The following is a 13,482-nucleotide window of genomic DNA, read 5'->3' as shown; positions in this document are numbered from 1 at the left end:
GAAGCTACAGTAATTGAGACAAACTAGACAAATAGGCCAGTGAAGCAGAAGAGGAGTCCAGAAATAGGCCCACAGTTCTGTGGAGAACTGACTTATGTCAAGAGTGGCACAGCATAGCAGCGGGGAAAATGTTTTACTTTCAATAATGGTGCTGAGTAGATTGGATGGTTTGATTGGGGGTAGGGGGGACCTGACCTCTATCTCATAGACAGAAACACAAAGAATGTCTACACGTCCAAGAAAAAAATGCAGACGATCCAGTAGAAAATTGAGCAAAACTTTTAAAAAGGAAGATATTTGAATTGCCAGCAAACATATGCAAAGGTGTTTAATTTTATTAGTCATCAGCGAAATGCAAATTTTAAAACCGGTATGACATCAGTACACCAAAGTGGTGAAGGTAAAAGGAACGTGCTGTAAAGAATGGGGAGCAAAAAAAAAAGAATGGGGAGCAGCTAGAATGTTTATATGCTGCTGGTGTGAATATATAAACCTCAAATCAGGCCAAACCTGCCTATAATGTTAGAAATCCGGATACGGTTGCCTCTGGGGAGAAGGTAATGGGATAGAGACGGGGAAAGAACACAGATGGGAAGGGTAGGAGCCTTGGGGGTGCAGTTCTATTCCTGGGTAATATATTTCTTGATCTATATGGTGATTATCCATCTGTGTTCACTTTGTGATACTTCATCAAGCTGTACACTTAAGACTTGTAAACACGTCCCTGTATACATACTTCAATTATTAAGTTTATATAAAAATCGACTCCGGTTTTAAGAACTCGAGATTGCAGCCATCAAAACCAGACAGACTATGACGCAGGCTGACATGAATTTCCTCAAAATTTTGCGATCTTAAAGCATTGTTTTAATATGAGGACAATATCCCTTGGTTCCCCAGTTCCTTAAAAGCTTCTTCTAACATCTCTTAGCCAAGACTTCTCAAAGTTGTGTTGCCTTTAACAAAACTAAGAAATCTGGCAACTGTGGAAGTGTGAAGCATTTAGTCCTTTTCTTCAAATGCTCCTCCAGACCTTGAGCAGTAGATACAACTAGTTGAGGAGAGAAGGCACTGAAAGACCATTAGATCTCAGCATGGGAAGGGACCCCAGAAGTCATTAGCCTAACCTTATTCCACACACAGGAGGCATCCTGCAGCACTGAGGCATGTAGTCATTTAGCGTCTGCTTAAACATCTTCAAAGTCAGGAAGCGAAGGCAGTCTATTTCCTGGATGAAGAGGTTTCCACGTCTGCAGGTCAGCCTATGAAAAGCTCCTAATCCAGCTCTCTTTAACTCAGACCCCTTAGATAAAAAAGAACAACCTCTCTCTAAATAACAGCACTTCAAATACAAGAAGCAGACGCCATGTTCGCCAGAGAGTTTCTCTTCTGTAACGCTGAACATCTCAGTCCCTTCAACCCTTCTCACGCTAAATCAGACACTGTCATATTGGAGAGAAGACTTTTGAATCAATTTGATTCAGTCTGTCAGAGATCCGGGTTAAGGATAAAATCCAGCTATGGGAGATGACCACAGCCAACAGCAATTTTGTGGGTAAGCAGAAGAGGCTATTGCCTGCTCTACGTCATTTGAGGAGCAGATAAATTTTCTGTGAATAAAACATGTTCCCCACTTGCCTACTTTGAAACCTGAAATTTTCATATCAATCATAACTTTGTGTTAAGGCATCAAAGATTGCTATGAAAAAAAAAATGTTATAGAGTAACCAAACACGAACATCAAAGAAGAAACTAGCTCTGGAGATGAGATAGAAGACTGAGGAAACACATGAGGGGGCAGGTGTATTAGAGGAGGGTGAGAAGGTCAGAAAGTACTGGAGAACGAAGCAGCCCAAGAGGACAAGACAGTTAGGGTGCCAGAGGATGGTGCACCTAGGAACCTGGACTAATGAAGATATAAACACCTAAAAAGAAAATGAAACTGAAAACTGGAAGAGAAATGGACAGCTTGCCAAGAGCAGCTCTTCTCAAAGGTACAGACAAGTGATCTTCTCCCCTGAGAAAGTCCAAGAACTAGTGGGAGGCTCAGAAGCAACAGCATGGAACATCTCTCCCTTTCTCCCTCTCTCTCTCTGTCTCTCCCTCCTCCCTCCCTCATCTACACTCCCCTCTCCTTTCTTTTTTTGTCACTATGCAGTTGGCCCACCAGGGACTGTCCCTGTGATTCCCCAGCTTCCATGCCAGTGACTGGGTAAGTGGGTAAACCACATCAGCCCTAATTTGCATCCTGCTGTCTTGAATTTCATGGGGGCTGGGCGGGGGGGGGGGGGGGGGAGGGTGAGGAGCAGAGGGGGGAGGGTTGGGAGGAGACCAGGAAGTCCCATTTGATCTTCTGGTCCAAGTTCTGTCCTTCAACACAGTTAAGTCAAACACATCAAAACAATATAGGAGAAGGCGGCAGTTACTGGGCAATTAAGAAAGCCGCATTTCAAACCCATATGGCTCAGATGGTTCTTGATTGGTGATAACTCAAATACATAGCAAAAGTGGACGGTTGACACCCTTAACTTCCAACTGTAGTATACTGATGAACGAAATTAGTTTTTTTACAAGCTCTTTCCTCCATAAACATTTAAACAAAAGTCTTCTGGGGACAATGCTTTGAAGCCAAAGAGATTGTATAAGGCAGAGATTTTAGCCTCTGTGGAAATGATTTCATAGCTAATATACAGACAGAATGCTTAAAACATTTGCACGGAAGGATAAGGGATGCACAGATTCACACAATAAGTGGCTGGAAATAGAACACATGTATCCACCTCTTGGTCTAGAGTAGAACACTACTAGTAGAACTAGTAGAGTAGAACTAGAACACTAGTTCTAGTATAGAACAACGTGCTCCTGCCTTAAAGACCACTGGGACTTGGCATCGTAGGCCTGCCACCAGTTAAGGTGATGTGTGCCACAGGATCCCTGAGTGGCAAGGTATGGGAAACCATCCGTTCTAATCTGTTTACATGTAAATATACAGAGAAATAGAAATCCAATTCTGTTCATCCCACAAATCCTTTGGTTTGGTGCACCCACACCTGGAACCATATGCAATGAATTAAATTGAGAGCAACTGTTGATTTAATGGTTGATTTGGAATTTTTTTAAATCAACCGTGGCTTTCTTTAGCCAACTCTGCTCTTAAAAAGATAATTACACTTCAAGATGGGAGACATTAACCATATCCTTAGGTAATGGATTTTGAACTTTGCAAGATTTATGGCTGCTTCCTATTTAAAGATACTGAGCTCAGAAGATTGCAAAGTTAAGTAGAAACGACAATTATCCATCTTCTGTTTCACTGAAAGACTTTGGAAGCTGGAAATTAATCAGAAAGGTTACTTTTTTCTTTTCTTTTTTAAAGAAAGAAATTTGGAGCACAAAAATCATTGAAATTTAGAACTTTCTAGCAAAGACATTCAAAATCGTTTTGTCATAGCTGAGAGAACAATGGACAGAATACTTACTCACTTTATATGCATTTTAACTTAATCATTACAACAACCTATACGGTTGGCATATAGCCCCGTACTCTAAATGAAAAAAAAAAAAAAAAAAAAAAAAAGCTTCAGAGATGTTATGTAACTCTCCCTAGGACACGTAGATGGTAAGTGGAAGAAACTGAAGTTCAAATTCAGATCTGTCTCGTGCCAGAGGCTGCATTCCTAACTCCTATGAATCTCACCCCTTTCCTCCCTATCCTAAAAGCCTTTGCCAGTTACTATCATTCCATCCTTCCTTCATGAGAATTCTGATCATCTATAATTGTCTTGCTCATTATCTTGCTTGTTAATCTGTATTCTCCCAAAGGTGGGGGGTGGGGGGAGCTCCATAAGGGAAGGGACTTTATCATCAAGTCTGCTGTTACCTCCAGGTCCTAGCACATAATAGTCATTCAATAAAACGTTTGTTGATTTAATAAATATTCTTGCTCAAAAATATTAGTCAAGGTAGGAAAAAGAACTCGAACTCAAATAGCTACTGTCTCCAAGATCAATGCTTATTCCACAGCCACAGCTGTTTGTGCACTTGAGACTGGAAAGCCTTTTCTGTGCACTTTTTAAAGCCAATGATGCCAACATCTGACCTCTTTACGTGCCTTCATAACAACCCTCCAAACATCTCTGGCTAAACACCTCTGTGAACACGAAACTGTTCCAGGTGTATAAATAACTTACAAACTCTGGTCCCTGATCCCAAAGGGTTCATAGTCAAGCTAGAAAGACAAGAAATACGTTTTTAAAAAGCAACTGCAAAGCCATCTATTCTAAGTATCCAGTGAGCAGCTGTTTATGACAAAGTTTATCTTTTCTGCAGAAATTTCAGTTCCAGGGAAACCTAAAGCATCGCTAAGGTGAGGAGAAAGGAAGACTCCAATTTGCCAGCTCTGACATCCTCAGCACCTGCTGTTAATCACACACATGCACTCAGGCGTGATTTAGTGGCTCCTGTGATTGGCCATTTCAATTGCTGTCTCTGTAGATCACTGTCCCAGCTGAATATCCAGGGACCACATTCATCAAAAGCATAATTTGGGCGGAACGTGACTGTTTTTCCAAAACTGGAAGGATGGCATCAGCAAGAAAAATTGGCAGTATCTTTAAAGAAAGTTGGTTGTCTCCGAAGATAATGGATAGTGGTTTTTATATCTACTATTAAAAGGAAATTATCAGTTCCACAGGTGTGTTTTTGAAATTATGGGGATATTTAGTGTTGACCACCCGTGAAAACAACCAAGACACTAAGAATTCAGCCAGTGTCATTCTGGTAGGAGTTCCCAACATCTGAAAAGTAGGCCAGTGAGTTAGTTAAGTGATGCCAGCCCCACCCCTCAGCCTCAACAACTGGTCCAAGCAGGGCTAGTCAGAGCCCTACTCGGATATTTTCTCCTGGAACAGGAAAGGAAGAATCCATCTTCCTGCTTTGTAAGGTGTGAGGATGCGACCAGAGCTCCCTGCAGCTATGTGGAAGGGTCTGAGCAAATGAAGCTAATATGCAGAGAGAATCTAGAATACAAGATAGATACAAAGAATCAATCCCCCGTTCCAGTCACACAAGTCTCGAGAGCTGCCTCTCCCTACGGCTCTCACATAAGCAACCCAGGACCTTTCCAATACTTCTCCCCTCTGCCTTTTGCTCTTAAGCTAGTTACACTTCAGTTTCCGTCACTGGCAACCCAAAGATTCCTAACACAGATACTAGTATCAGGAACTAGACTGAGACAGATGGCAGAGACTTAAAAGTAGACCAGGCTTGGTTGATAGGACACAGAGGCAGGGAAAATCACACCACTGCCAGCTGGGAAGGTGGCAATCCATCTTACATGAAAACAGAGCGTAGATGTTAACTATTACCTTATTATACCTGGGCAGACAGACCATGATAACAGTTTGGTGGCTTCGTAGAAAAATATTAAGAAATCAGAGTATGTTGGGTCCTGCTTTTAGCCTTCAGTAAGGTCCTTCAAATGGAGGGTAACCTTCAATGCAAGACGGCATTTCTTCAAATGGTAGGAAGTAAGTAGATATACAGCACTGTTAAGACAGAGCCCGTTTCTGTCTGTAGCCAGTGATCCAAAGCTGCCAAGAGTCAGAAAACCATGCTACCTGCAAAACTCTTCGACATGAACCTTCTGCTCTGCAGTGAAGTCATTCCACAAACAAAGAGAGGGTATACCTGGGAGTAACCTAGAAATAAGGAAAGCCCGACCACACAGATTTCTCCCAAACAGCTCCTGCTGTGCACAACCCCCTGAAAGAGGGTAGTAATTTTTCACATTGTAAGGTGCAAATGATTGGGATGCAAACGGGGGCCAGAGCTCTGTTTTACGCACTCCACCTATTGCTTCAGTTGCCTTAGAGGCAGAGGCCAAGGAGAAATTATTAAAGGGAGGCCATAGGAGGATGAGTGAAGTCCTAGGGGTATGTTTCTAGAAGATGTAAATTTCAGAGGCAGGGTCCAAAGTCAACTATTAGGACTCAACAAGATTTCTGGTTGGTTATAAATCAACCGAGCTCATCAGCATGAACTCAGCTTTGATAGCCCACTAGCCCTTTACAAGAAGGGCTGAAGAAACTCTGAAACTAGAAGCCTGTAACTGCTCCTTTTCTAAGGCAATCCCTGGGTTCCTGTAACCATAATGACAGCAACTGGGCTTCTGGAAGAATACAGCCTCCCATGAGCTGTCTCCCTATCTACTGTGGCCACGAAGAGAAGTGATCAAGGCAAAATTTTGTGGAGACAGAATTCCAAAGATCTAACACTAACCAGGACAGTGAGCCAAAAATAGATATGCTTCACTGGTCCTGTGGAATGGAATATGGAATATTCTTTGGAGTTGTACCCCTTTTGTTGCTTATCCTTCCTCCTTTTTTTCAAACAGGAATTTTTATTTTAGCTACTCTCTTTTTCCTGCATTGTTGTATCTTGGACAGGTTAGAAATAGCTAAACTAGTCTATTGCCCCCAGGATTCAAAATCTGGCATATCATATCTGACCTGAGAGAAAGACATTTCTCCCAAAGCCCTTGGACCTGTTAGTAGATGCAATACTTGATGATACTTTGAAATACCTACTTGAAGGAGCAGTGAGTGTATCTGTGATTACATGCAGACTCACTACTTTATTTAAGCAGCAGTTGGAATTTTACATAAGGAATGAAGAGTGTGGGTGGATGTATATACACTAGGGAGCCATGGGGAGGACTGTGCTATCTGCAGGGTCACTCATGAAACCTTACTCCCAGCCATAGAAATCGATCCACAATGAGATCCATCAAAGTTATTGTCTAGGTTCTTTCTGCTGGAGCTTGAAGGGCAGATTTCTCTTTCTCCTTTGGTTACAATCAGGAAGAGCGTAATCCCAGAGCTGCTGAAAGACAAAGTCCCCAGTACCCACTAAAGCACCTTTGTGCAAATAGAAAACCGTACCTCCCTCAAATCATTTTACTGGTTTTTGTTAGAGAAGACACTTGAGCGCCATCTGCTGGAAATTTGCCATAATAAAACTATGAATCTACAGTGATATCACGACACTTGGATGCAGCGTAATTGTACACTGCACACGAAACAGGGGAGCCCTAGTGACACCATGTCCCCCACTACATGGGGAAGTTTGACCCTATCATACCAATACCCCAAAAGAAGCAGATATGATAAGAATTAAGAAATGCCTGCAGGCTTCAGGTTTCCGTTTCCACTTCTGAAAGTCTCCAGAGTTGGCCTGCACCTGTGGCCTGTTCCAGTTCGTAAACCACTACACGCTCTTTGTAATATATTGCTTTTTTCTTAAGCTAGTAGCTATATACTGAGGTTTTGTTCTTTACAACCAGAAAAGTCCTGGAAAATATCCCCAATTTCACTCATTATCTAGCCGTATGACCTTGTAGCTAAGTCATTTGACTTCTGCGAGCCCAGGATTCCTCAGCTATAAATTGGGCAATTATTGGAAGAGAAGCATATGAAATAAACATATGTGAAAGGGCTTTGAAAGTACAATATGCCAAGACAATATGGAAAATGAAGGTGATGACGACGATAATCAGACAGGGCGAGAGAAGATGCAAAAGCTATTCTTATTATTTTTAGATTTCCTGTCTTTCTTCACAGCACGGGGGAGTTTTTTAATGTAGAAAGGAAGAAAAAAAGAGTGGAACTTCACTAACTTAAGTCAAAATCGATAGGCATAGGGAGAAGGATTTGTTTGTGGCCCTCTGAATAAGAGGCTCAGGAGTCTGTCCTGTCTTCTTGCAAAAGAAAGAATTAAAGATGGATAACAGTGGAGATGGTAAGTATGGTCTGTAGCTATAAAAATCAGCTCCCATACAAAATTAATAAATTAAAAGATCAAACCTGAGACGTCTCATTTCCATCATCTCGATGTGTCTGATCAGCTACCTATTACAGGTGTCCCTCGGCAGCTCAACAGGTTGTTGAAAAATACCAATTACTCTCAGAAACAAAAGAGGAAATACAATTAGCAGCTGTTACTAACCCAGGTCAAAGACCTTCACCTATACCAACCAACCACCTTTAGTGGTGATAAAATCATCCATTAAACAAGCAGTCAGGTTGAAAAAAGAGGGCTCTATATAGGGCATAATCTACTAGATTGTTGATCACTGGGCATAAGCAGGGACCAATATATCACTGTACTTTGAAACACCAGACTGCACTCTTTCATTAGAATGACCCAATATATTTCATCCTGACCTTATTTTTCCATACCTTAACTAATTCATCTGAGCTTGACAGGTCAATTAATTAGCAATTCTTTACTTAGGTTCACTATTTGCAAAGCCCTGTACTAGACAATTTAGACCCTATAGAAATGAGTAAAGATATGGCCCCTACCTTCAGGCAATTTGAAGTACAAGTGGGGAAAGAAAACAGTCACATATGCAAGTTAAATCTGGTTAGTTTATTTATTCATTCATTCATTCATTCACCATCCATCCATTCAAAAACTATTTATTCAACACTTCTTGGATGCCAGAAGAAAAAAATAATAAGACAAACATGGCCCCTCCCTGATAGAAGTTACACTCTACCCAAGAAGAACGACATTAAATAAATTTAATTTTAACCTGTAATAAGTGTTAGAAAGGAAAACTACATGATGCCTTGAGTACAAAAACATTTTTTTCTGAGAAAGTCAAATTTAGGTTGAAGATCTGAAGGATGAGTGGCAGTTGGCCAGGTGAAGGGAAAGGAGTAGACTATTTTGGGTAAATGGAAAAGCATATGTGAAGAAACTACAGTGAGAGAGAGCTCAGACTATCAGAACTAATTAAAAGGAGAGCAATACGGCTAAAGCACAGGGACAGAGGAGAAGAGATCAAGATGCAGCTGAAGGGCTGGACAGGGGCCAGATGGTTTCATCGGCCGTGTTAAGGCTCTTATCCTAATGGCAATTAGAAGCCATTCAAGGATTTTAAGAAGAGGAGTGTCATAATCACACTTGCATTTTTAAAGCTCAGTCTAGCTGCCTGTGTCAAGAATGAATTGAAGGATGGCAAGAGTGGATTTGGGAAGCCAGTCAGAGGAGGTGAACCAAGCTGTGAACACCCAGCTGCAGACGGCCAAGTCACATAAACAGCCACCGCCTCGTTGTGAGCACCAGTCGCTTTTACATTCTCAACCCCTTAGGTTAGAGGGAAAAACTCTCCAGGCATCCAAAAATGAAACTCAGAACACATTTTCCCTTAGAAACAATGCTATAAAAGGCAGTTGGGTTCCACAGTTTAATTAATACTTTACTTTAACTTTTATGGTGACTTTGCTTTTTCATTCTTGAGCAGCTTTATAATTGAGGGACTTGAAGTACTTCAAAAGATTCCCAGAAAAAGGCTATGAACATAATGAAAGGGTTTAAATATTAGTTCTGTGGTATAGGCAAGAGAAGCTAACACTGACTTTAAGTATACCTAGAGGCTTTTATGCAGATAACAAACAGATATTAAGAAGTACAGTTTCATGTTATTTATCATGTCAGATTCTTGCCCATGCTTAGAAAATCACTGAAGCTACAAGGTTTTTTGAAAGAGACAGAAAGGGGAATGGTCCAGTGTGTGGATGGAGGGGTGGGCCTCAAAGCGAGTTGTTGGTATTCCCTATGGCACCGTGGTCCAAATCCGACTCTGGGTGGGTGCAACACACCAGAACACACAGTCTGGTGAACAGAGGACAGGGTTAGGCTTTGTTCCCTGAGCCCTCTTGACTGGGCTCCCTCAGGAGTACACAATCTGTACGAAATGCAGCATCCCACACCTTGTAGATAAGATGGCGCATTCTCTGAGATGAAGAAGGGCAAGATAAGCTACCTGTGCCACAGTGGTTCAGAGCAGGAACTCTGGAGCTGCTACATGGTTTTGAATCCTGGTTTACCAGCTGTGTGACCATGAGTAAGTTCCTTAATCTCTCTGTTCCTTGGTCTTTCCACCTATAAAAATGGGAAAAATAATAGTACCTACCTTCAAAGTTAATTACAAGAATTAATATTTGATGCACCGTAATAACTTTTTATTTACATTTACATGTGTGTTAATTAAATGAAATAAATAAAAACATACAAAGAGTGGGGACACTTTCTCTGAGTGAGGCAAGGCCATTTGCTGTTCAGGCAACCAAATATTTAAGAAGTAATTTCTACAGAATACTGAAAATGGTTTCAGGGCCATCTTGGAAAAAAAAAACAATGCCTTTCATATAAAAAAACAGATGCCACCTATGACTATCCCTTGTCTGAAAGACCTCAGAGGCATCCCCCACTTTCTGTGATGTTCTGCCTTTAAGCTATTGTTGGGTCAGGAATATCTTCAGCTGCAGCTGCTACAAGGAAAGCTGAATTCAGTAGACAGCCAAAATTTAGAGCAACATCACTGTTCCCCTCTCCTGAAGTCACCTGAATTCATGCTGAACACGGAAGAATAATTCCTGCCTCCCCAGATGGTGAACAGATTCATGCTCTTTTAAAAATGCTCATCTCACTCAAATGTTTCTCAGCAGGAAGTGTCTACCTGCTGCCGGAATACTCAGAGGATTAAGGAAGATTGTATGCATACACTAATGGCTACATTTACTCAACAGTTATGGGAGAAATGAATATTTCAACACAAAACAACACTTCCACCTTCCCATTACCAATTCAATTATTCCCACACCAAACTACATTCCCCACTAGGAAAGATGACTACATTATCCTCACTGATCTATCCTCAACAATTAAGGAAGACCCAGGCAACCGGCAAACACACGTACCCCTCACCTATTTAAGCTACCTTCATCTGCCTTTTAGCACCAAGAAAGCTAAAGGAAAAGGGGAAATTAACAACAACAAAAACAAAACAAGACAAAACCCTGCTGTCAATACAATCTGCAGTGACCTAAACCCTCTATAAGACATTAGTGACATTCACCACAGGGAACACCTGGTCTAGTAAAAAGTCAATGCCACAGTGTGGCACCTGGTTCCCACACTTCCATGTCTTTTCTTTGAAAATGACCCTTCTTGTCCGTCTTCATTTTCGTGTCAAATTTGAGATTTAGATTCTAGGAAAAGGACTAGGTGCAGGAGTCACTTTAATATAAACCACTTGAAGGCTCTAACAGCCAAGGTTCGATGCATCAAGTATAAAGGACTCTAGTTGTTTTGAGCAGGAAGGGATTCGATGCAGAAAATTCCGTTTACTGACTTGATGGAAGGGCTAAAGGAGCAGGTTCTCAGATGGGCCTCCAGGAATGACTCCCAGAACAATATAAAACTGATCTATCTCTGAGGCTGCCACCGGCGATATAAATACAAAATCGATCATATCCCTGTGCCTGGAGTCCAAGAATCAAAGAGTGGGATCAAGAAGACATTGCCGCCCTAACTACCCCACCATACTCAGGAAGCTGGAGGTTAGACATTGGAATACTGATGCAGAAAGAGCTCACATTTCCCCTTCCTTGCTTGAGGCAGAAAACAGACAAAAGAGGCAGGAAAATGGCCTCTGCCTTCCTCCCACGGTCTATATCTTAGCACAAGTGCATCTATTCGTCAGAATCTATTTCACATACAGAGCCATAATTGTAAAGAGCCATTGGAAATGTAGTTTTTAGCTTTCTGACCCCTCTAAAATGGAGGGTGAAGTAAAAATGGAGGTTGACTAACTCAATCAACAGAATCTACCACATGACTTCTACAAACTTCCAAAAACATGGTCACTACCCTAGTGGTCAAATACATGGAAATGTATGATCAGAGAGTATTCTTTTGCATTAAGCCTTAACCTGTCCATGAACCACAGGAACAACTCCTGAAACAAGTACAACTTTAAGCCTCTAGCACTTTAGTGTAGATTAGTATATTTAATTACTTTCCAGAGTCCAGAAGATACAAAGGCAGCAGTCTCTACACAGGGGAAGAAGAGAGACTTAGAACCAAAGGAGAATAAATGTGGATATAGGGAGAGGGCAGGGACTGGACACTAAAGACATGGTTCACCTTCTTTACAACTGAGGATTAGGCCAGTGTGGCAAGAAATACGCTCTGTCACACAGGCACTGGGGGTTTCTCAGAATCAGGAATGAGAGAAGAGAATGTGTGCACCCTCATCATGGGACACTGTCCCCGCTCGGATCTGAACAGACAACCCCATCCACATCCTCACCTGAGGACTGGGTAGGCCCAAAGGACATTTCCACAAAAACACGAGGTAGGTCCCAAAGGTGGCAATCAACGTCAGCAGTTCCAAACTATAGACCCACAGAACAAATCTACTCTCTAGTGTGTTTTATTTGTCCAGGCCAGGGTTTGCTTGAAAACTGTGATTTGATTGCCTTTAGGTAGGACATACACCCTCCATTTCAAAGCATGTCCTTACCTTTCTCTATCATTTTTATCTAGTAGCTTCTCACATTGACGTCATCTTCCTGGCTACCCCTGGCCTGTTCTTTTTCCTCCTTACAGGAGAAATGAAGAGCCAAGTTCCAACAAAAATAAATAAAATCATCAAGGCCAATGGATAACTGTGGGAACATAAATGAGAGACATAGCCAAGAATGAGAAACAAAAAGGGGCGGATCAAAGCCGGAAGCTGCACTCTGCCACAGACACCATTTACTCTTTGCTAGTGGGACCACTCTTTGCATAGTGCCTGCGTGTATTGCTGTGGTTTAGAGACACAGAGTCCCTGTGAGCCCCTAGGATCTTGGAGAGAACATTCTACATACACATGAGGAAAGCCCTTGGAGGTCCTGGACAATTTCCAGGTAAGATGAGTCACCTTTGCTCTCACTTTCAATTAAAGAAGGGAGGAGCCTTCCCTCCCTGGCCAGGAGCCTGGGAATTTGTCCTGCCTCATGGGTAGAGCAACCCAGGTCTGTTCACCTGGCAGCCAGATATTAAGTTGTCTATGGGGCTGGGGAAAAGCCCAAAGTAAGCCATGATAATTATCCAGCCTGGCTATTCTCTGCCTGGGCTCCTCTTAGAGGCTCCTCCTACTCCCAGGGAACTATAAACCAGTTAACAACTCAACTCTAATTAATAAGCTCCTTAATGAAGATATAAATGCCCACATTTTTATCCTTTACGATGTACTTTGGACTCTTTTTTCCCTTAAATAGCTTAACTGATGTCTCTGTTTCCTCGTTTTTCAATTCCCACTCTCACATTGGTTTCTGATCTCTAAATAACAGCCACTATCTGTCTTGACTCTTCAAATCCATCTCATTCACTGCCCCCCTGCTCTTTGCTCCTTATTTTTCAGGATGTCTTGTGTGCTCTGTAGAAGCTCCATTGCCAACCTATCAGAACAGGAAAACCCACTAAGGTTTTCTTCTTTTTTTAATTAATTTATTTTTTTCAGGAATAGATTTTAGTGATTGATCACTACATGTAACACCTAGTGCTCATCTCAACAAGTGTCCTCCTTAATGCCCCTTGCCCATTTAGCCCATCTCCCCCCACCCAACACCCTTCCAGCAATCC

Source organism: Panthera pardus, unplaced genomic scaffold (genome assembly GCF_024362965.1).
Source record: "Panthera pardus isolate Hobbes unplaced genomic scaffold, ASM2436296v1 HiC_scaffold_22, whole genome shotgun sequence".
Taxonomy (NCBI): domain Eukaryota; kingdom Metazoa; phylum Chordata; class Mammalia; order Carnivora; family Felidae; genus Panthera; species Panthera pardus.
The sequence above is the reverse complement of the archived record's forward strand: the minus strand, read 5'-3'. Positions refer to the sequence as shown.